The sequence below is a fragment of the Nycticebus coucang genome, chromosome Y, assembly GCF_027406575.1.
Source record: "Nycticebus coucang isolate mNycCou1 chromosome Y, mNycCou1.pri, whole genome shotgun sequence".
In the NCBI taxonomy this organism is placed as follows: domain Eukaryota; kingdom Metazoa; phylum Chordata; class Mammalia; order Primates; family Lorisidae; genus Nycticebus; species Nycticebus coucang.
The window spans coordinates 21,250,372-21,277,810 of record NC_069805.1 but is presented as its reverse complement, the minus strand read 5'-3'; the positions used below and the strand labels follow the sequence as shown (position 1 = coordinate 21,277,810).

The 27,439-nt window shown below is 45.0% G+C and overlaps 1 long non-coding RNA gene across 2 annotated transcripts; it reads left to right on the top strand.

The window, feature by feature from the left end:
- Window positions 1-326: 326 nt before the first annotated feature.
- Window positions 327-18,144, top strand: LOC128578983 (uncharacterized). Of its 2 annotated transcripts, none has more exons than XR_008378013.1 (5): window positions 327-501; window positions 1,579-1,628; window positions 2,242-2,374; window positions 5,616-5,705; window positions 8,328-18,144. It is a non-coding gene; the product is annotated as an uncharacterized LOC128578983 (long non-coding RNA). The 2 variants fall into 2 exon arrangements; XR_008378014.1 differs by having other exon boundaries at window positions 8,307-18,144.
- The last annotated feature ends 9,295 nt before the right edge of the window (window positions 18,145-27,439 follow it).

The window sequence follows — 27,439 nt, the reverse complement described above, 5'->3', positions numbered from 1 at the left end:
TTCATGAGGGACAGTGGTAGATATGGTTATAAAAAGAGGTCGTGGTTATGGAAATGTTTGGTATCCTGTCCATGCTAGTAGAAAGGGAACCTACACACGTGATGAAATTGTGCTGAAGTTGAACTCACTCCAGCCTGGGCACCACAGTGAGACTCGCTGCTACTTCTCGGAGGCTTTGAGAAGTCAACACGCAGCAGTTTCTCTTTTTTGATGCAACTGTGTCTAACATTACTCCCACAAACCAGCAGGGTAGAAAGGCTGCAGGTTAGACTCACAGGAAAGACCGCGCATGCCCGCCGCCTCCTGCGCGCGCGTGCCCGCCGCCCCTTGCGTGCGCATGCCCTTCTGTGTCCAGGCTCTATTTTGTTTTCTCAGGCCTGGTGTTTTTGAGGTGGCGGGGGTCGCAGAGTCTGCTCGCTCTTCTAGGGCCAGTACTGCAGCACCAGGAAATGGCGGATGAGTCGGAAGAGTTGGGGGGAGAACCCGGGATGCGCCAGTGTGGTGAGGGAGGGAGGGGGCAATGTTGTGGGGTGGGGAGGAGAGTCTACACACCTCCAGGTGCGGCGGGAGGGCAGGTTTTCCTGAGGACCTGAGACCGGTCTACACGCGGCCAGCCCTGTGCTGAGCCCGTCGGGTGGTTGATGCAACCTTGTTTGTGGGGCTGAGGGTGGAAAAGGCAGTGCTGCAAGGCCACAGGCGCACCTGGCGGGGGGGGGGGAATTGGGCGCCCCACGTGGCCCGCTGGGACAGACTCCACTCCCTTGTTCTCCATCCGGCATCTTGGCGTGCGCTGTTCGCAGGAGTTACCTAATTTTGTCCCATTTGCTAGAAGAAAAATTTCGGTTCTTTATGAAGGTTAGTAACTTGCTTAGGATCAGTGTTTGTTAGCAGGAAAGACTAAAAGTCTCATCTCCTTACTCCTAACCCAGTACAGTCTGCCTTTCCACACGGGTCAAATACAAGTTTCCTATAAAACGTCCTTTTGAGAAATAGCAACTGAGTTAGGTAAAGAAACTGAAACAGATTTTTTTTTTGCCTTGAAGATTTTTATAGCTTTTGGTGGAATCACTACCCAGAAGTAACATTAGGAGGAAAATAGCTTAGCTATGACAATTTTAGTGAAATATCAGTGTTCCTTTATTAAATATGTTCTTAATTTTTAAAGTCAATACTGTCGGGTGGTGCCCATGGCTCGAGTAGGGCACTGGCCCCGTATGCCAAGGGTGGTGGGTTCAAGCTCAGCCCCAGCCAAAAAGTACAACAACAAAAAAATTGATTTAAAGTCAGTACTGTCATTTTAAGTGTTTTGTGAACACCAAAGAAGATTCAAGCTGTTAAATTTCTTGGGAAGCAAATATTTAAATTCAGTTAGTGAGAAATTAAGTGTCCAAAAGCCCTGATTATATTAGAGTTAAGTGGTTCTTCATTCCCCCCTGCTTGTTCTGAGGTGTCAAAAGGTCCTTGCCCATTCTCCCAGGAAGTATTGTATCCATTGTATATAGCTTTCTTTTGTAAAATAATGCTAGCGCTACCAGGCAGGCCAGATTGCATAACCCTATTCTTTTTTTTCTAACCTAGCTATGTCTGCAAAGTTGTCTGCATCTTCCTACTAACACAAAATAAGTAAGGTAAGGTGTTTGTTTATTCACTCCCCATTTTATTTTACATTGGAGATTGTTAGATTTGTGTATGTTAACATGAGAAATAAGTAATAGTTAAAAATGGAACTTCCTAGATGTTTATCTGGGTAAAGCTTACCCAGACTAACTTGTGTAAGTAAATTGAGTAACTGTTGCATTACCCTGCTGACTTCTCTCCCTTAAGTCTTCATCCTTTTCTGATACTACTCTTAGCACAGTTCTTGCTTGACATTTTATTCATTGTGTCCCATTCTTCAGTGCGGAGTTTTAAACCTTGGTCTACTACTCTTCTCATTTTACTGTGTATGTACTTTGAAAAACAAGAAAATCTCCTAATATTGTTTATTGTTTGGGGTGCTTTTAAAAATATGTGATTGTCTTAAGTATTTGATATACTGTTGTTCCCATGGTTTGCTGATAGTTTGAGATCTATGCTTATGTAATTTTTTCCTTTTAATGCTATGTAGTATTCAATTGTGTGGCTCTACTATATTACAAAGAGCATTTTGTTCACAGAAAGTTATATAATTTCCATTTCTCAATAAAGTGAATACTGAATAATGCTATGAACATCTTTGTCATTCTTTGTGCACAAATACAGATTGTGTCCATATAAGAGCAGTGCTTCTCAAAGTAAGAACCTGTGACCAGCGGCCTCAGCATCCGTGTGAATTTGTTTGAAATGCAGATTTTCAGTCCCCACCCCAAGCTTCTCTGAAGGGAATCTCTTGAGAGTGAGTCTCACCAATCTGTATTTTACTGAGTGTCTATATGATGCTAATATCCATAAAGTTTGTGAGTCACTGTTCTTGGGTATATACGTATGATTAATATTTTTGAGTTATATGATAGCAGCAAGGTTTCTAATTTTTTAGGTACATTATTGTTCACTACAAGACTACTTTCCCTGGCGGCACCTGTGGCTCAGTGAGTAAGGCGTCAGCCCCATATACCGAGGGTGGCGGGTTCAAACCAGCCCCAGCCAAACTGCAACAACAACAAATAGCCAGTCATTGTGGTGGGTGCCTGTAGTCCCAGCCACTTGGAAGGCTGAGGCAAGAGAATTGCTTAAGCCCAAGACTTTGAGGTTGCTGTGAGCTGTGATACCATGGCACTGTACCGAAGGCAACATAGTGAGACTGTCTCCAAAAAAAAAAAATAAATAAAACTACTTTCCCTCTGTCCTCTCCAATTATAAAAATTATTTCCTTGTTAATGGTTGAAATGTCTCACTGCTACAGTTTTTATGAGTGTGATTATTAATGAGGTTGTGCTGCTTTCATAAATTTATAACTTTTCAGGCTTGGTGCCATAGCTCAGTGGTTAGGGCACTGGCCACACACACTGGGGCTGGTGGATTTGAGCCCGGTCAGGGCCTACTAACCAGCAATGACAACTACAACAAACAAATAGCCAGGTGTTATGGGGGGCACCTATAGTCCCAGCTACTTGGGAGACTGCAGCAAGAGAATTGCTTAACCCAGAGAGTTTGAGGTTGCTGTGAGCGGTGACGCCCTGGCACTCGACTGAGGGCCACATAGTGAGACTTTGTCTCAAAAAATAAATAAATAAATTTTAAAAACTAAGAAATAAATGTTTAAAAAAGAAATAAAAGTATGAAACTTTAAAAAATATTTAATTCTTTAATCCATCTGTGCCTGTTGTTGCTATTGCCCTGTTTGCATCCTACTTTGCTACATGCAGGGGAATCCAATGCACAGTCTCACAGGTCACACATGGATTATTATGTGAGGACTTTTTTGCTTATCTGTGGTGTTTGCTAAACTATGGACTTTATTTTTTTTACTCATGAGCTTTTCTTGGTGTTCATGTATGTAAGTTGAGGCCCAAGACAACTGTTCTTCCATTGTAGTTTAGAGAAGCCAAAAGGTTGGACATCCATGACTGGTATAAAGGGCACTGTTTTGACCTTTAGCTGTCCCTTCCCTTTCTTAAGAGAATGGGTCCTATAAATAAAGACCAAGTAGCACAATTTCAGTATTTAGTGTGCTCAGGTTTCTGCCTTCGCTCTCCTTTTTCAGAGCAGTGATCCCTAAATGAGGTATATGCCCAAAGGATGTCCAAAGCAATCCAATTTGATACCTTGTCTTGTACACTGGAAATCTTTCTATATTCTGTATTATTTGTCTCTGAATTGAAGGGTTAGAACCTAGATTATATATGGTAATGAAACAAAATATTGGGCTGACTTTCTACAGTTTTAAATTTAAGCAAGAATTAAAATTTGTAATAAACTTATTCACAGTTTATTTCTATGGTTTATAAATGTACTGTGTAAATCTATAGTGCACATGGCATCATAGTAAAAATTCACCCAACAGCTGTATTTCCTCAGTGAACCTCAAAACAGAGTTAATTTCTCTTATTTATAGCATAGTACTTATAACATGTTACTGCATATATTTTTTTTTTTTACCAGATTATATGTTCTTCACATTTTATTATTATTTCTAACTACAATTGTTCCAGTTATATTTTGGGGACTTGATAAATTTTTTGTATGAATTTATACCTTATGGTATGTCAGAATATTTGTTATGATTTCTTTTTCACACACAGTATAAAGCAATGCAAATAATCTGTAAACCATTTTGGTAAACTGTAAACAATGATCGTAGTAAGAATTATTCTATTCCCTCTCTTTCCATATCACCTAAATCTGAACAATTTCAGATTGAGAAGTTCCAGGGATCAATATAATTTAACGATGTACCTGTGGGCTTGAGCCAGGAGGTGTAGTATAGTACTTGGACCATAGTCAGGGATCTCTATATAGGGATGTGATGCTGGAGAGCCACAGCAACTAGGTCTCAGTAGGTAAGGCCTACTTGCTACATAATTCTAAATAGCATATTTTATTCTTATGAAGTCAATGGGCCAGCTACAGTTTAATGATATGTAAGGTAAAGAAAATCCGTGTCAGTGGATCACTTTTTTTTTTTTGAGACAGACTCTAAAGTTGTTGCCCTGCATAGAGTGCTGTAGCATCATAGCTCACAGCAACCTCCAACTAGGGTTCAAGTGATCCTCTTGCTTTAAGTTTTCTTTTTTTTAGTAGAGACAGTTTCTCGCTTTTGCTGAGGCTGGTCTTGAACTCATGAGCTCAAGCAATCCACCTGCCTTGGCCTCCCAGAGTGCTAGGATTATAGGCATGAGCCACCATACCTGGCCAGTGAATCACTTTTGACCAGTAGAAGATAGTTATATTCACCTATCCATTGAAATTTTTTTTTTCTTTTTAGATGTCTTTCTATTTTGCTCTATTGCTTTTCTCAGTGGTCTTATTTTAGAATGCAGATCCTTGAGGCAGGTGATATTTAGAGTCTAGCATATATTAGTGTGAATAAGTTTTGCCATTTCACTTTTCTAATTGGCTTCTTCTGGCAAAAACTCCAGACTGAAACGATCTTGGTCTTATTCTTCAGTCTCACGATTAGTGCAATAAAAATATACACAGGACAGAGAGGGTGGAAGGCTGAGATATACCAGAGGGGAAGAAATGAAAGGTTTCCTGCACTTCCTATTTGGTTGATGACTCTCTACCTTAATGATCTGTTTAATACATTTTCAAATATTTAACCTTCTAAAATATTCCAGAGATGATTGATTAGAGTTCTTAGTAGCTTAACCTTTCTGATACATTTTTAGTACAAATTTTTATTGACATATAACAGAAATACAGAAAAGTATTCTACTCACAAATGTACAGTTCATTGAATTTGCAAAGTTAACATATTCATATAACCAGCGCCAAAAACACTAGCATCCCCACAAAATCTTTCATGTCTCATTCCAGTCACTGACTTTTTATACCAGCTATACATTTAACTGATAATTTTCTTTTCATTGAAATGTTCTAATGACATCTTTGTTGAGTAGCTCCAGAAGCCTCCCACTCCTTCAGTTGCCATGAAGTATAGACTGGTTCAATTTCTAAATTATTTCTGTTAACAGGGTATTGTGTTGTCAAACCAGAGGTAATCTTTGGCCTAGAGCAAAAATAGGAACCACTGGAGGAAGAGCCTCTAAGGAACAGCCATCCAGGTGAGTTAATGTGTACTGCACAGATTATCATTAGGGGATTTATTATTTCAGTGTAGGTTATTTGATGGTTGTCATCTTGGAGATGTTTTTTAAGAATATCTCCTTAGAGGTCCTAAACCTCAGAAGTAACTTGAGAATTGATTCCTAAATCAAACCTTCAAATATTACTCTCATAAAAAATGTTCTCCTTTTTGATTTTTTTTAAAAATATTTACCAATTTTGCTGATAGTCCAATTTTGGCCACCATATATTTATGCTTGTTTCTCTTAGTTACTTTCTGCTTTTCAAAGCAATTCAGTTGTCCACCTTACCTTCATTATTCTGCATTTCTTCTGTTATCAGACATTCTTCTGTACACTGATTTTTTGACTCAACAACTGAATTTTGAGTAGTTTTTATATGCCACCCATTTTCTAAGAGTTTAGGATACAGTAGTGAAAAAAATAACTCCTTTAAATGAATACAGGTAGCACTAAATACATGAATTTATATTTGTATTTATATGCATTCATGTTCTGTGGTGTTAAAGACGATTAAAAATTAAACAAGGTTAGATTGATAATGGAGTGTGCTACTTTTATGTTTTTTTTTACAGAGAGAGTCTCACTTGTCACCTTTGGTAGAGTGCCAAGGAGCCACAGCTTACAGCAATCTCAAACTTGGGCTCAAGTGATTCTCTTGCCTCAGCCTCCCAAGTAGCTGGGACTACAGGCCCCAGCTACAACTCCTGGCTATTTTTAGAGATGGTCTCACTCTGTCTGAGGCTAGTCTCAAACCTGTGAGTTCAGGCAATCCACCTGCCTCAGCCTCCCAAAGTGCTAAGATTACTGTATCTACTGAAAATGTATTTATGAAAGAAGGAGAACAAAAGGCATTATTAGGGAAACTAAGAGACATTGTTGTTGACAAACCTACCTTTGAAAAAAATGGCTAAAGAAAGTTGTCTAAATAGAAAGTAAATAACACAAGAATGCTTGGAATGTGGAAAAGAAAAAGACATTGGAAGTTGGCCAAAATAGGTTAAATATATAAGAATATCTTCCAGGCGGCACCTGTGCCTCAGTGGGTAGTGCCCTGGTCCCATATACCGAGGGTGGCAGGTTCAACCTGGCCCCGGCTGAAATGCAACAACAACAAAAAAAATAGCCAGGCATTGTGGTGGGCACCTGTAGTCCTAGCTACTCGGGAGACTGAGGCAAGAGAATCATCAAAGCCCAGTAGTTGGAGGTTGCTATGAGTAGTGTGACGCCACGGCACTCTACCGAGGGCATTAAAGTGAGACTCTGTCTACAAAAAAAAAAAAATAAAAATTATTTTCCTCCTGAGTTACTGAGATGATATTTGATGGTTAGAGCACAAGATAAAATACTTGTATGATCTGATGCTCTGGTTGTAGAGCAATACAATTATATTAAAAAGTTGGGAAGTTAAGGGATCTAAATTAGACTTAAGCTTGATACATTTCACCTGAGGTCATAAAATGAGGATGCTAATAGACTGATAAGTTTCATAAATACATTTTATACCTAGAACAGCTAATTAGAAAACTATAAAAAGTGGTATAGTTAGAAACATTGTAAGTAAACCAAGATCAACTCTAAAAAATATTTAAATAACTATGAGGAAAATAAGAAAAGAGGAACAGATGAATGAGAAGCTGATAAAGCAAATAAAATAATATTGCACAGAGCAATACATACCTTAAATGGGAATGAACAAAATACACCAGTTAAAACACAAAGTGGCAATGTGGATAATGCAGAAAATATAATTCCTGCCATGCAGAGTGGCTGATGCTGGTGAATCCTAACACTCTGGGAGGTCAAGGCGGGTGAATTGCTTGAGCTCACGAGTTCAAGACCTGAGGAAAAATGAGGCTCCATCTCTTATAAAAATAGATAAACTGAGGCACTAGGATCACTGGAGCCCAAGAGTTGGAGGTTGCTATGAGCTATGATGTCATGGCACTGTACCCGGGGCAACAGCTAAAGGCTCTGTCTCAAAAAAAAAGAATGGAAAAGCAAATTTCCAACATACTCAATACTAATATGAAGCCAGTAAACAATCAAATTCACACCCACATCAGAAAAAAAAAAAAAACTCGTTTTAATTCAGGTTGGGGGGAGGGGGGGTTTGGGGTGCTCTCACTGAATGGGCACAATGTGGGGTTGTATGGCACACCTTTGGGGTATAGGACATAACTATAAGAGGGACTCCTGTTTGTACCCTTAAATTATCCTGAAATTTTAAAAAAAATTAAAGACGGGCGGCGCCTGTGACTCAGTCGGTAAGGCGCCGGCCCCATATGCCGAGGGTGGCGGGTTCAAACCCGGCCCCGGCCAAACTGAAACCAAAAAATAGCCGGGCGTTGTGGCGCGCGCCTGTAGTCCCAGCTGCTCCGGAGGCTGAGGCAAGAGAATCGCTTAAGCCCAGGAGTTGGAGGTTGCTGTGAGCTGTGTGAGGCCACAGCACTCTACCGAGGGCCATAAAGTGAGACTCTGTCTCTAAAAAAAAAAAAAAAAAAATTAAAGACAGACAATGACTGGAAATTATAACGTATTTTTTCTAGTATTGAGTATAAAAGCTGTGTCTTATTTCAGAAATTTCTAACAATTTTCCAGAAGGATTGTTACTCTTCAAAGCCAATGCTGAGGAAGAAGGACTCCGGCCCTTTGAAGTGTGTTGTCAGTGAGGAATGTCAACACCAAAGTCTCCTTACATGTCACTTTTGATGCCATCTTCATGGAAACTGCAAAAGTTGTGAATGTGTGTATGTATGTATTACATCGTCAATTTTTACTATTTAGCTTCTGAAGTAGCTGTCCATTTAGTGGCTTTATACCAGTATTGTTCTTTGTTAGGTATAAGAGAGCACTGAAATGAACTGTACCTACTGGGCCCCTGGAGGAATCTGTGTGCAAAAATGAATGCTGTAATTTGTGGAGTTACATGAAGATGAGATCCTACATAGTTATCTCTCTACATGTACCTGTTCATACTTACAGAGCAGGTGCAGATGGAAATCTCTTTAGAAGGTAGTAACTACAAAATAATAGAGTATAAATTCTCTATGGTTAGTTTGACATTTGTATTTCTTAGCTCACAGCAACCTCAAACTCCTGGGTTCAAGTGATCCTCTTGCCTCAGCTTCCCAAGTAGCTGGGACAACAGGTGCCCAGCACAATGTCTGGCTAATTTTTTTTTTCTTTTTTTAGTAGAGATGGGAGTCTCACTGTTGCTTAGGCTAGTCTTGAACTCCTGAGCTAAAGCAGTGTACCATCCTCAGCATCCCAGAGTGCTGAGATTATCAGGCATGAGCCACCATGCCTGGCCACTGAAAGACTTCTTTAGGAGAGTTAGAAATTAATGCTGAGGCAATGAAAACATAGTATCAAAATAAATATATGCTTAATGAAACATGTTTTTAAAAAGTCTTACAAGGGCGGCGCCTGTGGCTCAAGGAGTAGGGCGCCGGTCCCACATGCCGGAGGTGGTGGGTTCAAACCCAGTACCGGCCAAAAACCAAAAAACAAACAAACAAACAAATAAAAAGTCTTACAAATGCATAAGGAAATGGCTTAAAAAATCATAGAGATACCGGCAAAATTAATAAACAGGCCTTTTACAAACAAATATTTAAAAGGGGATTATATATGTACATACACACACACATATATAAATTTGTTGATTTCATTGATTTTTTTTCCAGAGGGCAAATTGGATCTACATAAAGAGGCCACCACATGCCTAACAGAATGATGAAACTGAAACACTCAGGAAATGTTAATTATTGTTCAGGCTGGGAGCAGCCAAACTCAGCACTTGTGTGTGCCAAAAATTAAAAAGATTGTAATGAGAGGGATCACAGGAGATCTAAAGAAATAGATTCTAGATTCTACACTTCAGGACTGTGCATTATGACAGTTCATCTCTACTTGATTTACAGATTGAGCACATTGTCAGTCAGCTGCATTCCATCAAGGGGTTGTCTACCTGTAGACACAATGATTGGCGATACTTAGGAAACATATTATGGAAAATGGATCTTGGCATTCTTCATAAATTATTCAAAAATTAACTCAAAATGAATGATAGAATTGTTAAGTAAAAACTGTAACATTTGTAGACCCAAAGAAAGGTGTCCTCTTTGTAACTGTGGGATTAGCAATGAAGTTTTAGATATGACATCCAAAAAATGCACCTTTTTTTGATAAATTAACAAAGTGGACATAATCATTATTGAAAATGTTCTGTGGCTCGCCACCTGTACCTCAGCGGCTAGGGCGCCAGCCACATACACCAGAGCTGGCAGGTTCAAATTCGGTCTGGGACTGCTGAAGAACAATGACAACTACAACCAAAAAAAAAAAAAAGAGAATGACCGGGCATTGTGGTAGGTGCCTGTAGTCTCAGCTACCTGGGAGTCTGAGGCAAGAGAATTTCTTTTTTTTTTTTTCTGTAGGGACAGAGTTTCATGTCATAGCCCTTGGTAGAGTGCCATGGCATCATACAGCTCACAGCAACCTCCAACTCCTGGGCTTAAGCGATTCTCTTGCCTCAGCCTCCCGAGTAGCTGGGACTACAGGCACCTGCCACAATGGCCGGCTATTTTTTGGTTGCAGTTCAGCCGGGGCCGAGTTTGAACCTGCCACCCTCAGTATATGGGGCCGGCGCCCTACCAACTGAGCCACAGGCTCCGCCCAGCAAGAGAATTTCTTAAGCCCAAAAGTTTGAGGTTGCTGTGAGGTTGCTATGACACCACGGCACTCTACTAAGGGTAACCAAGTGAGATTCTGTCTCAAAAAAAAAAAAAAAAAAAAAAGTCCGTGAACACTCTTCAGAGACTAAAATTCTATGGGAATCATATATGAAAGGTGTAAATAATTGTGCCGAAAGACAAAACCGCAATAGGAAAGAGGTTTAGGTCAGCTCTATTGAAAAGGGAGGGTGACCCGCCTGGTCAGAACAAAGATGGTGTCCGCACCTGGGAGTAGTTAGAGACCACATTTATATGTGGCTGTCGGGAGCGCACATTCTACAGGTTGTTTCTCAGCTAGGGTCTTTTGGTGTGAATTTTTCAGGGCATGGCCTAATTAGATTGTTTGTGTCTTTGTCTTAGGAGGAGAGAACACAGTCAGAACTGGTGGGTAGCAATCCCTAGTCTGGCAGTTCTGTTAGAAACCCCTGCTGTGATGCCCAGCCATAGTAGGAGATGGGACCTATAGGCCTTGTCAAGGTCAGATAGTGAAAGGGTTGGCTTTGTTTTAGATTCTTATGAGCTGCTATAAACTTTAAGAATGTTCTTTACTTTTTTTTCCTTTTTCTCTTATAGATTGTGCTTCTTAGTCACACCCCACACATTTCCAGTGAGTGTGCCATGGTACTGTGTGGGAAAGGTTGGGCAATATCAAAGGGCCTTGGCTTTTAATAAGAGGAGAATTGCTTGAGTTGGCCATAGCACTTGTAGGGATATCTGCTTTTTTGCTTCTAGTCTAACAGATGGCCGTGGCTTGCTGGGCTGCATTTGTTTTCTCTGTAGTTATTAATGCTGACATACTGGCTTGGAAGCTTAGTTCAGACTCTGGTGGGAGTGGGATGAGGTAAAACAGGATTGAAGAATGAACATGGGAGAGGGGCCAGCAGTGCCATATCCCTGTTTCTGTCCATTTTCTGTTGCTATAACGATATACCTAATACTGGGTAATTTATTAGGAACAGAATTTTTTTTTTTAGCTCCTCATCCTGGGGAGGCTGTGAAGTCCAAGAGTGTGGCACCAGCATCTGGTGAGGGTCATCCCACGGGTGAAGGGTGTAATGCAGTAGCAAGCATGCAGGACAGAGATGCGCCGGGGCCAGGCTTGCTTTATGTATCCTCCTCCTGTGATAACAACTAACCCATTAAAGAGGTCTCCTCTGTTGTGATCCAGTCTCTTCTTACCAGGTCTTTCTTCACAACACTGCTGCTTTGGGGATTAACTTTCCAACACATGAACTTTTAGGGGACACCTTCAAACCATAGCACTCCCTCAAACCAAATGCCTGTCACTGTCTTTTCATTGCTGTATTCTAGATTGTTTAGCTGAAGGTCTTTCATCACACTGCCCCAAATAAAGTATTGTGTAATTGTCAGAGGAGGACTCTACATAGATTTCTTTAAAAGTAAATCTCTGCACTTTTCAAGTTGAACCTGATATATATCCCTGCTAACACATATTCCAGCACCATAATCATGCACGATGTTACAGCTTTTCGGTGACTTTCTCTATGTATGCTTTTAACAATAAATACAATAAATCTTCCTCCCTACATCAACTAATGTGGCTGGGCTGTCCCTGGGTTCCTAGGACCATTCTGCCATACATTGTTAGTAAACCTTTTAGTTACACAGGAAAGAAACTTTAGAGACCATGTCATTCCATTTCTGCTTTGAGCAGCTGAGAGAACTGACACCCATGTTCACACAGTGAGGTAGCATAGCCAGTCTCTTCTATCTTCACCTCAGTACTATAGTGTTTGGAATCCGTCATGGTATTTTTATTTCTTGACTGTACTGCACTGCCCTCTCACCTCCACATCAGCTGAGTGCATCATAGGTGTATCCTCCATCTCAGTGAATGGAGGAAATGTTGTTCCAGGCCTTCACACAGCAACTGTAGGCCTGTAAAGCTTTGCCAAGTAGGACATGCCACACTTACACAGGTAGAAACTAACCTTGAAAGGAGAGGGGGCTCGGTGCCTATAGCTCAGTGAGTAGGGCTCCAGCCACATACACTGAAGGTGGTGGGTTTGAGCCAAGCCCAGGCCTGCTAAACAACAATGACAACTGCAAACAATAATTGGCCAGGCATTGTGGTGGGTGCTTGTAGTCCCAGCTACTTTGGAGGCTGAGGCAAGAGAATTGCTTGAGCCCAAGAGTTTGAGCTTACTGTGAGCTGTGACGCTATGACACTGTACTGAGGGCGACATAGTAAGATTCTGTCTCAAAAAAAAAAAGAAAGAAAGAAAGAAGAGGGATTTACTCTTTTCAAGTTTTTCTAAGAAAATTCTAGATGAAATAGAAACAGTATCTAAGACTGAAGCCTCTGAAGCCAGGCTGTGACATCCTATCCTTGTTTTATCACTTATGACTTCTGTGATCTTGAATAAGGTACTTAACATGTCCATGCTTCATTTTTCTTTAGAAAATGGAGTTGATGATAGTACTTGGTGGCCCATGCCTGTCATCCTAGCACTCTGGGAGGCTGAGGCAGGAGGAGTGAGTGAGGTCAGGAGTTTGAGATAATGGTACCTATTCATTTAGTTTGGGTGCATTGATTTTCCGAAATCAAACAGAATCACAGTGTTGTGTTGTTTTCTTGCCATGCCAAAGGAATAAGAGGATAGAAGAACTGAACTTTCTTTGAAGCCCATTTGAACAGTAATATCTCAGTCTTACAAATATGTATCATATTTAGGAATACAAAGATGTGAAGTATTATTAAAAGTGGTACAAAATTAGGGAGTAAGGCAACCAATCAGAACTATAGGTTGTTTTTGAATGTTATTAAAGGAGCCAGGGCAGTAGTTTCTAGGTTCTGAACTCTTTCAGAATCCCCTTTTCAAATTTACTTCCAAGGACAAATTTGTATTAATAGGGAATAGAACACGTGGATAACAGTGTAAAATAATTCTACAAGCCTCCAAAAACAAAATTGGTATTTTTGTGAGTGTTCTCCGTTTTATCTCCTACGTAAACAAATTCTTTCACTAATTTTATATCATGGTAAGAGCTTTCCTCAGTAGCTCTAGGGAAGAGGAGGTATGCCTGGCCCTTTTTGAGACTCTATTTATTAATATGAATACTGGCAGTTGTCACAGTGCTCTAGAATTCTATCAGTTAGCATTATACATTAAAGATAGGCCTTTGGATTCTAGGTTAAGGCAGACACAAGTGAGGATTGAGTAGGATTGCTCTGTGCAGCAGCAGAATAGGGAGCACACAGCACTAACCTCCTATACCTCACAGTTAGGATGAGGATGAAGACATCCTTGTAAGACTAGAAACAATGCCTAGTCCATGTGAAGTGCTCTGTAAAGGGGAAGAGGCCTTAACAAACTGGAAAAGGTAACACGTAACAGCAGAAGAAAAAATTAGAAAGATTAGGCACATGAGCCTCCTCCATGTGCAGGAGGCTATCTGTAACTGAGAGAGAGGAGTCACTGTCAGAGACCAAATAGCCTCCAGGAGCTAAAAGTGGTCCTTGGCCAGCACCCAGGAAGAATAGAAAAGTACTCAGTCCTACAGTCACAAAGAGAACTGATTTGTTCCCACAACCTGTGTGGAAGCAGATTCTTGCCAGATCCCATGGACAGGAATGCAGCTGGTCCTGGATCTTGACTCTGGGTTTCTGAGAGTCTGTCTATGCAGAGAATCCAGTCCAGCCTGCTTGTACTTGTGGCCTACAGAACTACAATAATGTTGTGTGAAGCCACTACATTTGTAGTCAGTTGGTGTTCAGCAATCGAAATATAATAAATTAGGTAAAATAGGCAGTTTACAAAAGAGTATGGGCAGTATAATTTCCTCCTTGTTTATATATTCCTGTATTAGTGAGTCTGCAGAGTAAAATGAACTAAAGTATATACACAGTGTTGTTAACAGGGATGCTTGGTTGGCAAGTTGAATTAATTGAACAGAATATAACCAGCAGACAACTGCTAAGTCTCCTAACTCATTATTTCCATGGACTAAGTGTCATAGAAGGAACTTGGGCATTCTGTGAGGTCTTCTTCAATACCACCTGACTTTTGGCATTAATCTCTTTTTCTTTTGAGACAGGAGTCTCACTTTGTTGGCCTAAGTAGAGTGCTATGGTGTTACAGCTCACAGCACCCTCAAACTCTTGGGCTTTAAGTGATTATCTTGCCTTAGCCTCCCAAGTAGCTGGGACTACAGGCACCTGCCACAATGCCCAGCTATTTTTTTTTTGCAGTTGTCATTGTTGTTTAGCTGGCCCAGGCCAGGTTTGAATCTGCCACCCTTGGTGTATGTAGCTGGTGCTCTCTGTAACCAATGTGCTACGGGCGCCAACGGGGCATTAATCTGTTCTTGCTGTTTGTCTACAGAGTAGTATTGTTCTGGGTTTGAGATCTGAAAAATTGGATTTCAAAATGTAACTTCACTACTTAGGAGCTTTGTGAAACTCAGGTAATTTAAATACTTCTTATGGCTTTAATTTCCTCAAATCTAAATTCTGAAAAAGATTACTCACCAGCTGTGGTCACTGTGAAGCTTCACGCAGATAAATGCAAAGCAAATGATATCACCATTGCTGAGTACCTGGGCCACCCCCAAGGCGAAAGCTCACGTCATTATTGTTCTTATATGTTCAAACAGGTTCAGCTGTGTTAGTAGTTTTCAATTTAGTCTTCCCCATGGTCCTTCTTTCATCATGTCTTGGTATTATCAAGTGCCTAGCATGGTGCCTGGCATCTATCATGTACTTGGTAACTTCTGCTTCAATTAATGCATGAGTGAATAATCTGAATCCTGATAAAATGAAATGTTTGGTTCCCAAGACAATGCAGACTCCAGTCACATAGCACTGTCATGAGATGTCGGTATAAACAGGAGAACTTTGCATTTCAGGAATATTGTGGTCTATATTCCATCACTCTTCTAGGCATTCACAGAAAACACACAACTGTAATACTGTGAAAGCAGAAAGCAAACTTCCAGGGCTTTGTCCACCTCCTTCCTGTTTTCACTGTGTGGGTAAAAACTGTGTAGGTTGTATGTAGCCTTACATACAAAAACCTGCTTTACAAAGAAAAATTTTCCTGCTAAGCTTGTAGTCCTGAAGACAGACCAAGGAGACTTCTTTGGGGACAATTCGATCTGCACAGCCTTTTTTCTATTTCTGCTTTAAATCTTTGTCTCCAGGCTTGTGTCAGAAGGCAGCATTGTAAAGAACACAGATTCAAATGGTAGTTTCTTTACTGAACATTGGTGCTTCTGTGCAAGTTTCTCAACCTTTCTGAGCTTCCTTTTGTCCTGTGGAAAAACAACAAAAAAACAAATTATAGAGATCACTAATGTTGCAGCTATGGAGATTTAAGCAGGAGATCATTCTCTAAAAGTCTAGTCCCCAGAGTGTCCTGGAATGAAAAGGGAGTATTTTCTTTGCAGTGCTGAAGGGATTTGGACAATGAGCCCACAAGTACTCGGCCTAAAGCCTTCTATCTCTATTAGGTGCACGAGCTCTCTGGAAGGCCTTGCTTTGAATGATCCCCAGCTGTAACCTCCTCTTCAAAAACACAAGTCTAAAAATGGCTATGAATGCTGTCCTCTCTTAGGCTTCTTGTGGTCTCCATAACAAAACCTCCAAGTCGAGTATTGTGGGCTTATAAAAATGTCTACAGCCGGTTTGTCATCTGCTTTAATGATGTTTCCTAATGGTTAACATGGACATTGGCATCTTTTATCTGGGTAAAGTGTTGTGAGACTGGCTTTCCCCTCCCCTAAATAGTTGGTGTAAACAGCCCATGAGCTGCTGGAATGCAGACCTATGATTTTTGTCTTCCTACAAAGAGATGTATTCTGGAAGGCATGGGGATTCTACCTCATTTCCTGCCACAACAGGCAAAATGGCCCCATTGCTATTGGAAAATAGTCAATACTCCTGTCCCCGGAGCCCACACACAGTGTGTGCAGCAGCTTCAGGAGGGAATAAAAAATAGATAATAAGGTAAATGATGTTTTTTAGCATCTATTATGTGTGAAAGAGGTTTCATGAGCTTCATTTCATTGATAAAGAAATTTTATGTTGAAAACACATATTTTGTTTAAAATATGGACTCACTTCACTTAACTAGGCCACTTCAAGGCAGCTAAAAGGAAAGCCAGCCAGAGCAAAAATAGCTCTGGATATACACTTACTAGTAGCAATATAATCCCTTTCATATTGCTACTAGGCCTTTCTTATTTTTTCCTACCTTCCCCAGGATTCAAGACTCACAAGGCAGGGTTCCTGCTTGCCTTTGTTCTTCCTTTACTATTCCCCCTTTATCACAATTTTTTTTTTTTTTTTGAGACAGAGTCTCACTTTTTCACCCACAGTACAGTGTTATGGTGTCATAGCTCACAGCAGCCTCCAACTCTTGGACTCAAGTGATTCTCTTGTCTTAGTCACCCAAGTAGCTGAGACTACTGGTGCCCAGCACAATGCCACAGGGTCATGCTCTACTTCAGGCTGGTCTTGAACTTGTGACCTCAGGCAATCCACCCTCCTTGGCCTGCCAGAGTGCAGGGATTACAGGCAAGATTTACTGCAACCAGTCCCCCTTTATCATACTAAGTTATGTTTGTTGTCTTCCAAATGCTCAATCATATTTTGTAGCCACCGAGTTCACCACTTTCTCTTTCTGAAAACTTTCCTTTCTACCTCCCTCCTGATATTCACTTCTGATTCTTTGTCCTTTTTTCAGTCTGTTTTGTTGCTTTGGCAATACCCATGTATCTTTGTTAACAACCAAAAATTATGGGGCGGTGCCTGTGGCTCAAAGGAGTAGGGCGCCGGCCCCATATGCTGGAGGTGGTGGGTTCAAACCCAGCCCTGGCCAAAAACTGCAAAAAAAAAAAAAAATAGAAATGGCTGGGAGAAAATCGCTGAATGAAAATGATCTCTTTGTCTTTCTTCCGTTGGCCTTTGTGAAGCAACATCAGGTTTGATAAATGTCAAAAATAGAACACAGGCTTGGCGCCTGTAGCACAGTGGTTATGGCTCCAACCACATACACCAAAGTTGGCAGGTTGAAACCTGGCCTGGGCCATCTAACCAACAATGACAGCCATGGGTTGTGACGGGTGCCTGTGGTCCCAGATTCTTGGGATGCTGAGGCAAGACAATCACTGAAGCCCAGGAGTTTGAAGTTGCGGTGACCTTTGACCCATGGCACTCTACACATAGTGAGGCTCTGTCTCCAAAAAAAAGAGAAAAATTAGAAGACAGAATCAAGCGGGTGCATGTCCTCCTCACCTGCTCATAGCTGTTTCTGACGATGATCACCAATACTACTTTCTTCTGGAGGTCTTGAGCCTTCAAGAACTCTCATTATAGACAAGTCCTTAAGATGTTGGAAGAGAGATTTGTGCTATGTTCAGTTCCTATAGCCGTATAGGTTTCTTACTCTGTCTCATAGAAGAAAGAACAGACCTAATGAATTAGAAGCTGCATTTTTGCAAGATACCAGGGGATTCATATCATATTGAAGTTTGAGAAGCACTGATCTGGAGCAGTGGGTTAATGCTCAACTTCACTTTGGAATCACCTAGATCAGCACACTTGAACCTTCAGTTAAAACTTTGATGGCACACTTAAATTATGGTATTAAAAACACAAAAAGAGTAGGGCGGCACCCGTGGCTCAATGGGCAGGGCAACAGCCCCATATACCGAAGGTGGTGAGTTCAAACCCAGCCATGGCCTAACTGCAACAAAAAAATTGCCCGGTGTTGTGGCAGGTGCCTGTAGTCCAGGTATTTGGGAGGCTGAGGCAAGGGAATCACCCAAGTCCAGGAGTTCAAGGTTGCTGTGAGCTGTGTAACATCATAGCACTCTACAGTGGGTGACAAAGTGAAACTCTGTCTGTACCAAAAAAAAAAAGAAAAGTACTGAATGACAAAAAAATGGACTTACTGTGCTTGGAACTTCTTTCAAAAATAATTAATGATCTTTACAATTGTTATGACACAACTAAGGTCCTGCCATGGCACGCCGGTTGAAAAATCAATGACCAATACCAAGAAATTATTTAAAAATGCACAGTGGGTCATACTCATTGGACATTCTGAATTTATTAGGATGTCACCTAAGGATAGTTGTTTTAAAAATCCCTAGTGGTGGTTATAATGCACATCCAAGTTTGAGAACCACTGATTGCAGTGAGGAACAAGAAAGCCCACAGCGGGGAAATGCCTGATTAACACCACACGGCACCAGCACTGGAGGTAGACTGCTATTAAGCACCCTTTAAAAACTGCATTGTAGTCTCAGCGCCTGAAGTTCAAGTGCCTAAGGTGCCAGCCACATACACCAGAGCTGATGGGTTGGAATGCAGCCCGGGCCTACCAAACAATAATGACAACTACAACCAAAAAATAGCCAGGCATTGTGGTGGGTGCCTCTATTCCCAGCTACTTTGGAGGATGAGGTAAGAGAATCTCTTGAGGAGTTGGGGATTGCTGTGAGCTGTGATGCCAAGGCACTGTACCCAGGGTGACAGCTTAAGGCTCTGTCTCAAACAAACAACAAAAAATGCATTGTTTGCACATTTGTCCGAAGTCCACTCCCATATATTTGAAGGGTATCAAGAAACGCAAGCTGTCCTCCTTTGCCAGGTATATTTGGTTCAGTTTTCTGCAAGTTTGGTTCAGTTTTCAAAGTTAGTCAGATTTGCAGCAAAAAGTAAGGATCTCTCATTTTTCACGTATTACATTTATGGATTCATTCAATAAAATAGACTTCCCATGTGGGAGGTACTTCTTTAGTGCTGGGACCTTAGAAACAGGGCCTACAAAGAGTCTGCAATCACTTTGTCATTTAGTGAGTTGGGTTCCTGTGTGCACAATGATACAGCGCATTGCAAGGAAGCTTGGTTCATAGGTGAACGAGGGATGTTAAGACAAAGAGGTGAAGCAATTTATCACCCAAAATCCCTGGGAGACATCACCCATGTGCACTTAACTCAGTAAATGGTCACTCACACTTAACTGTAAGCCATAAAAAATTAAAAAGTATTACTATAGTTTTAGTAAAAGGACAAACATTTATTTTGAAACTTGACAGCTTAAGGAAGTATTTCTAAGGTTTCAGAAACTGTTCGGGGAAAATAATTTTTTTTCAATAAACATCAAACCTTGTATGTTTTATGATTTCTTTTAAGAAGTATGGGCAGCGCCTGTGGCTCAAGGAGTAGGGCGCCGGTCCCATATGCCAGAGGTGGCGGGTTCAAACCCAACCCCAGCCAAAAATCACAAAAAAAGAAATAAAAAATAAAAACATTAAAAAAAAAAAAAAAAGAAGTAGCTAATGCTGGCTCCGCACCTGTAGCTCAAGCGGCTAAGGCGCCAGTCACATACACCTGAGCTGGTGGGTTCGAATCCAGCCCGGGCTCGCCAAACAATGACAGCCAGAACCAAAAACATAGGTGGATGTTGTGGCTGGTGCCTGTAGTCCCAGCTACTTGGGAGGTGGAGGCAGGAGAATCGCTTGATCACAGGAGTTGAAGGTTGCTATAAGCTGTGATGCCACGGCACTGTATCCAGGGTGACAGCTTGAGGCTCTGTCTCAAAAAAAAAAAAAAAAAAAAAAAAGAAGTAGCTAATGCTGTAACTGTTTCTTTGTATAACAAAACTATTATATAAAATGTCTATATTTAAAATAACCACTTATTTCTTTTTCCTTTTCTTCCTATGAAATGTATTTTCTTTCTTTCTTTCTTACTTTTTTTTTTTGCAGTTTTTTGGCTGGGGCTGGGTTTGAACCCACCACCACCTCCAACATATGGGGCTGGCGCACTACTCCTTTGTGCCACAGGCGCCGCCCAGAAGTATATTTTCTTTAGAAGCCAAATTGGTGCTTTGGAAAAGGCAGCCAAATAGGCAAAGAAGTAATTTTATGAAACTGCACAAGGCTCTCCTAAGGGTGTCTGACTTGAATACAAACTACTGGGATAATAATATTCACAATTCAAATATCCGCTGTAATCCAACTCATGCTGTCTCTCTTTTTGGGGGGGTGAGGGGGACAGACTGTCAGTCATCTTGGGGTTGAGTGCCCTGGCATAGGTCATAGTAGTCTCTAAGCCTTCGGCTTAAGAGATTGTCATTTCAGTAAAGAGAGAGGCTGCAACTACAGGCACCTGACATAACGCCCATATATATATGTATTTTTATAGTGATGGGGTATCAATGTTGATCAGGCAATCTACCCACCTTCGCCTCCCAGAGTGCAATGATTATGGGCATCAGCACCATCATCATTCCATTTAAAAATGTGAATGAAGAAGACAAAATGTAAAAGAAAAAGCTCTCACAGACGGGTATGACAATAACTGACACATCAATGGAAAAGAGCCTCAAAACTCGGTAAAATAATTTATAGAGGTTGTTTCTGAGTCCCGCAAGTTTTCCTGCCATGGGCAGGTTACATCTTGGCTTTGCACATTTTAAGGCGATGGAACAACATATAAAATCAGTCCATAGGTGGAAGGTATACACGAGTTTGGCCTGGAAAGGCAGGACCTCTGTAAGGGGGGGGGCAGGAATTGGCAGGTTGATACAGGAAAAGTGGTGTCCCAGCCAGCTTGTGGAGCTGGGTTGGGGGAGTGCGGTGCAGACTGGCTGCCTCCGCCTTGGCAGTGTTGATGTGTTGATGCAGTGGCAAGGAGAAGAGGAACGTGGAGGGTAGGCAGGGGGGCCCTTCAGGAAGCTCCAGTAGCCAGAGAGGCTAGACAATTTCTGGGGAAAGACCAGGACCTAGGTTTCCCTCTGTACTTGTGGCTGAACATGGAACCCCCATTTTCTAGGCCTGGTCAATTTCATGTAAGTTTCATAGGCCTGGGAATGAAAGGTATTGTAGCCATTCATTCATGTCCCAGACAAGCCAAAAGTAACTACCAAGCCCTGTTAAATGTAACTAAGGAGTTCCCCAGGTGACTATATATACACCCATAGTCAAAGAGCCTGGAGAGAGAGAGAGAGACCTTTTCTCTCCAGACTTGGGTTTTCTCTCTCTGCCTGGAGCTCTGGCGTGTCTGTATTATTTTCTGTAAATAAATCCTGTCTTACCACTAATGTGTGGTCCACGCATTCATTCTTCGAATCACCAAGAACAAAAACTTACTGAAGAGCGAAATTCCGGTATCAAGGTTACAGCTGGCTTTAAAGCTGCTTTGATTCTGGGTAAGGGAATGAAGCTCCATCTAAAGGCTTGGAATGTGTTCCGTTAAGGGTGTCTGGCTCGGCACCTGTGGCTGAAGAGGCTAGGGCACTAGCCACATGCACCTTAGCTGGCGGGTTCGAATCCAGCCTTGCCGGCCAAACAACAATGATGGCTGCAATCAAAAAATAGCCACCCAGAAGAGGCAGGCGCCTGCAGTCCCAGCTACTTGGGAGGCGGAGGCAGGAGAATCATTTGAGCCCAAGAGTTGGGAGGTTGCTATGATGCCACAGCACTCTACCCAGGGTGACAACTTGATGGTCTGTCTCAAAAAAGAAAAAAATAGATATATATAGGAGTGTCTGTTAATGATAAGCAAGCACCCTGGATGTTTACCCAAAATTCATGTGCTCAGTGAATTCAATGGCTGGCATGCGTGTCTGCGTTAAGGCTTTGTCTTGCCTTTTGACCAGCCTTAGGCTTGTCAAGCATTCGGTATGTTACTGAAGATGACTTCCAAATGGAGCGTTGTCTGTTTTCCCTTCCCTTCTTCCTTGTGGCCAGCGACTGACTGAAGTTTAAAGAGTTGGGCTGCAGATTTTTTTTTACTTCACAGGTGGCAGAAATGGTGCTTCTGAGGGAAAGACTCAGGAATGGACAAAGACCTGTCATTCAGACAGTCAGGGTGATCTCCCTACTGCATCCACACCCCTCACCTCCCCTAGAGTCAGAGCCAAGGAAGAGAATCGCGCGGGGGAGGTGCTGCTCCCGAAGGAGGCGCCCGTAGGCGGCACAGTAAGTTTGCAACCATGATGGCTTTGCCGGAGGAGCTTCCGAGGCATGGTTTTGCCCTGAGGGGTTTGCCTGAGGAGTGGCGCGGGAGTGCAGGGCTCTTCCGCCACGGAAGAGAACAACTCCTAGCCTGGCCACCCAGGTGGACCCTCCTGGGGGAGCTGCGTCACAGTCCCTCCTCAGACTGCCTCCTCCTCCTCTCGCCCCACCCCCGCTCGCGTCCCCGCCCCCTTCTGCACTGACTGCGCACACGCCCAGGCATTCTTCCACGCCTCTGGGCTTTCAGACACCACCCTGCCCCCCGCCCGGCAGGCAGCTGCTTTCCAACCGCCGAGTCCTAGAGTGGAACCTCGCCTGAGAGAGGGAGTGCAATTGTTTTATCGGTGCGTGTGGGCTACAAACGCCAATCCCCTTTGTCTGCTACCTGGGGAAACGTCTCCAACCCTTTGAGAACTCCCGGCCTTTGCTTTGGGAGCTGGGTAACTTCTTTTCTGTCCTCTCTGTGGCCCGCGCCAAAGGGGAGTGTTAAAGGGCCAGCTTTGGGCGGTTTGGATCCATCCGCGCCCTGGGGCCCTTGGGGTGGGGGGCGAGGGTGCCCGGAAGTCTCCCCACCGACGGGGCCGTTTGTCTCCCCTCATCTGCGGCTTTCACAGGGACTCTGGCTTCTCTCCTTCCCTGTCCTACCCAGCCGCCCACCCTCTTTCTTCAATTGGGAACTCTCCAGCCCTTTTGTCTACGCTTCAATCCACTGGGCCTGCCTATCCCTAAAAAGGTGTAGATGGACAGACAATGATACACCCCACCGAGAGCCCCAAGGAGTAAGAGCTGTGGAGACTGCTGTGGGGCGAGATAAGGATCACCGACTCAAATCAGAATTTTTAAAAAGACTGTTTTATTAATCGCGGGGCGTGTTAGCAAAGTCTAAAGCAGAGTGAGAGAGCATTGAGGAGTCTGAAGTTGGGTTTTTTCTAGTCTAAAAGTCGGCAACGGGCCGAACAGGTGGTCTGAAAGTTAGCAATTAGAAGTAAAAAGAGGAAGGCGCCTGTGGCTCAGTCGGTAAGGCGCCAGACCCATATACCGAGGGTGGCGGGTTCAAACCCGGCCCCTGACAAACTGCAACCAAAAAATAGCCGGAGTTATGGAGGCTGAGGCAAAAGAATCGCTTAATCCCAGGAGTTGGATGTTGCTGTGAGTTGTGTGAAGCCACAGCACTCTACCGAGGGCCATAAACTGAGACCCTATCTCTACAAAAAAGTAAAGAAAGAAGTAAAAAGAAAATTTGCGAAAAAAGAACAAAACAATCATTGGATCACGATGACCCACTTTTACATAAGCGAACCGGCAGTTTAGTGGATTGGACAATAGGTAACATAGAGGGCAGTTACATAGCAATAATATAACATAATGCAGATGTAGCAAGTACTGGATAAGTACCATTTAGCTCATAATAACAGCACTTGACCCATCTGTTCTTTTTTTTTTTTTCGTAGAGACAGAGTCTCACTGTACCGCCCTCAGGTAGAGTGCCGTGCCATCACACGGCTCACAGCAACCTCTAACTTTGGGCTTACGCGATTCTCTTGCCTCGGCTTCCGGAGCACCTGGGACTACAGGCGTCCGCCACAACGCCCGGCTATTTTTTTGTTAGTTTGGCCGGGGCTGGGTTTGAACCCGCCACCCTCTGCATATGGGGTCGGCGCCGTATTCACTTAGCCACAAGCGCCGCCCGACCCATCTGTTCTAATCTCCTTTTCCTCCACCCAGATCTGGACTAATCTAAGGGTGATAGTGACTGTCATCATTTCAGTGTCAGGGTATTTCTTCATTTTTTCTTTTCATCTTTTATCCTACACAGCACCCCAGTGCACGTCAGTGGCAGGCAGTATCTGTCTTATGGGGGTGAGGAGGCAGATGGCGCTCATCTCATGACACCCAACTGAAGGCCAAACGGCTTGCGTTTGGCAAATGGTGACTCTAGTAGACCCTTTACATATATATATTCCCCCCCCCCACAGGCTGACCCTCGGATCCATCCCTCGGTCCAACCCTCCTTCCCTCCCTCCCTTCCTCCTTTCCTTTCCTTTCCTTTCCATTTTCCTTTCCTTTCCTTTCCTTTCCTTTCCTTTCCTTTCCTTTCCTTTCCTTTCCTTTCCTTTCCTTTCCTTTCCTTTCCTTTCCTTTCCTTTCCTTTCCTTTCCTTTCCTTTCCTTTCCTTTCCTTTCCTTTCTTTCCTTCCTTCCTTCCTTCCTTCCTTCCTTCCTTCCTTCCTTCCTTCCTTCCTTCCTCCCTCCCTCCCTTCCTTCTTTCTTTCCTTTTGCCAGCCAGGGCATTTAAAAAAATACAGGGTGCCAGCCACATACGGCGGAGCCTGCGGTCTGGAATCCAGCCCAGCCTGGCCCGCCTGCCAAACCGTGACCGCTACGCACCCCCCCACACACACACATAGACGGGCGTTGTAGCGGGCTGCCTGTAGTCCCAGCTACTCGGGAGGCTGAGGCAAGAGAATCGTTTAAGCCCGAGAGTTGGGGGTTGCTGTGAGCCGTGACGCCACGGCACCCTACCCAGGGCGAGAGCTTGAGTCTCTGTCTCAAAACAGATAGATAGATAGATAGATTAGATAGGTAGAAATAAAATAAAATAAAATAAAATAGGATAAAAATGTGAAGAGAGAGCATCGCGGCTCCTTCCTGGGGTCGTGTGATTCTATTTTAGGAAAGGCTCCCCACCTCCGTTTGTCTTTCTGTCGGTCTCTTGACTATGTGACAGGTCTATGCGGAGGCGGGTTCGGTGCACTTGATTTGTGTGGTCCGGTCGACCCCTTATTTATTCCCGGACGGCTACGGTGTTGGGGGTGGGTGGGTGTCTTCGTGGGACGCCTCAGAGGGACCTTCTGTTGTCTGAAAGGAGGGGATTCGGAGGGTGGCCCGGGTGTCGTGGAGGCGACCTCGGGTGGCCGGCACCGGCTGCGGTCGGGCTCCCTCTGGTGGCCGCTTTCCTAGAGTACGCTGGTCCTCCGAAGCTCCGGTGCGACAGGCAAAGGAAGGGACAGTCACCGATGTGAGCGAGGCCGGCTTCCCGGAGGCGAGCGGCGGTGTGCGGCGCCACCTGCTTTGTGGTCGTGGCGGCGCCGCGACAGCCAGTGAGTCAGAACTTGGGCCGGCAGGGCTGATGTGGGAGGATGTTTAAGTGTCATCCGGCCGGCCGGGCGCGTCGGAGGGCTGTGCGGGCGGGTCGACCAGCGCTCCGCGCGGCTGTGGCGGCCCGGCCGAACCGCGTGGACCGACCGACCGACCGACCGGACGCGGCGCGGGTGAAAGGCAGAGGGTGTCCGACGACCGGTCCGCCGTCCCTCGCTGTGTCCCCGTGCTCGGCCCCGACTTTCTTTCCACGGACTTTTTCCAAGTCCCGCTCGGGAGACGGGGACTGGCCTGTGGCTGGGAGAGACTGGGTCGTCCCAGGTTATTTCTCGAGTCCCGCTCTGGAGGCACGGACCGGACCCGTGGTGACCCTGGTGGCCGGTGAGGGTGCCCTCGGCCCGCCCGCGGTCTCTCCTGTGTCCCGGTGGTCCGGGGCGCCTTCTCTTCTCGGATGATGATTTTTTTTTTTTTTTTTCCTCCCCAAGTCCCCAGGCGGGATCCGCGGACCGGCCCGCCCGGGGTGGTGGCCGGGGGAAGGGTGCCCCCTGCCGGGACACCGTCGCTTCGCCCGGCCCGGCCCGGCCCGATTATTTTTCCAAGTCCGCGGCCGGCCCCGGAGTCCCACGGTCGCTCCTGCGCTCGCGGGTCCCCGACCACCCGTTTGTGCTACCGGGTTCTCGCGGTCGACCAGGTGGCCCTACGTGTTCCGTGGCTGTCCGCTCTGGGGACACATTTGGGGACCTGTGGCCGTGTCGCCTGTGCGGGTGGTGGGCGTGGTCCGGGGCGCCGTCCCGCGTCCCCCGGTGCGGCCTTTCCTTTCGTTTTGGCTTGTCGTCTTGTGTCTGCAGGTTAGTGCTGACACGCTGTCCTCTGGCGACTGTCGCCGGAGAGGTTGGAACCCCCGGACGCGGGCGGGTCTCCCGGCGACCATCTGACGCCTGGTCCTGCTTTGCCGCTCGAGCCGACCGCCTCGGGCCCGCGCGCCGGCTCTTGTGCGTCGGGAGCGTTCCAACGACTGCGGTGCCCCCGCGCGCTCCGCTCGTCTCCTCTGGCTTTCGGCCCTTGGTGGGGGCAGGGGCGCTCGGCGGCGGCGGCGGCGGGGAAAGACGGGAAGGCGGCGACGATGGCGTGCGCTCGCTTCTCTGTCCCGCTCTCTCTCCGCGCCGTGGGCGCCTGGGGCCGGTAGTGACAACCCGTCTCTTGCCCTCGCGTGTCAGGCGTTCTCCGCTGGGTTGTCTGCCGCCCCTCTCACGCCGCGAGTCGGTCGGGCGAGGCTGAAGCGGGCTCCTCTGATCGCTGTCCTCGCTGGGCTCACCGCGGGGCTTCTTCTTGATCGATGTGGTGACGTCACGCTCTCCCGGGCCCCTAAAGCCGTGCGCGCCAGGCGAGGGACGGGGCATTCCTCAGCGAATGGGCCCGCTCTTCTCGTTCTGCCTGCGGCCTCCCCGCCTCTCCTCCCCGCGGGCGGGGGGCGTGGGGGGATGTGGCACATGGGCCCTGGCCTCCTTCCCCGGTCCCGTGGGGCTGGGGTGGGTCGGTCCTCTCTGACGCGGCGGGTTACCCGCTCGCTCGCTGCTGGTGGTTGTCCCGTTGTGGGCGTCCTTGCCCCGCGGCGCCTCCGATATACCCCGTCGCGTGCCCGCGTTGGCGCGCGAGCGTTTGGGTCCTTCTGGCCCTTTGCGGTGCCCCTGGAGCGCACCGGGTTGCTTCCCGAGGTGCCTGAGGCCGAACGGTGGAGTCGTCCCTGCTCCCGGCGCGCGCCCCCTTGGGGTCGTGATTCGCGGAGTCTTGCTTGTGCGCGTGTCCCCGAGGAATCATCGGGGTGAGCGGGGGTCGAGGCGGTGCTGGAAGCCCAGAGAGAGGACTCCTTATGGTCGCCTCGCTC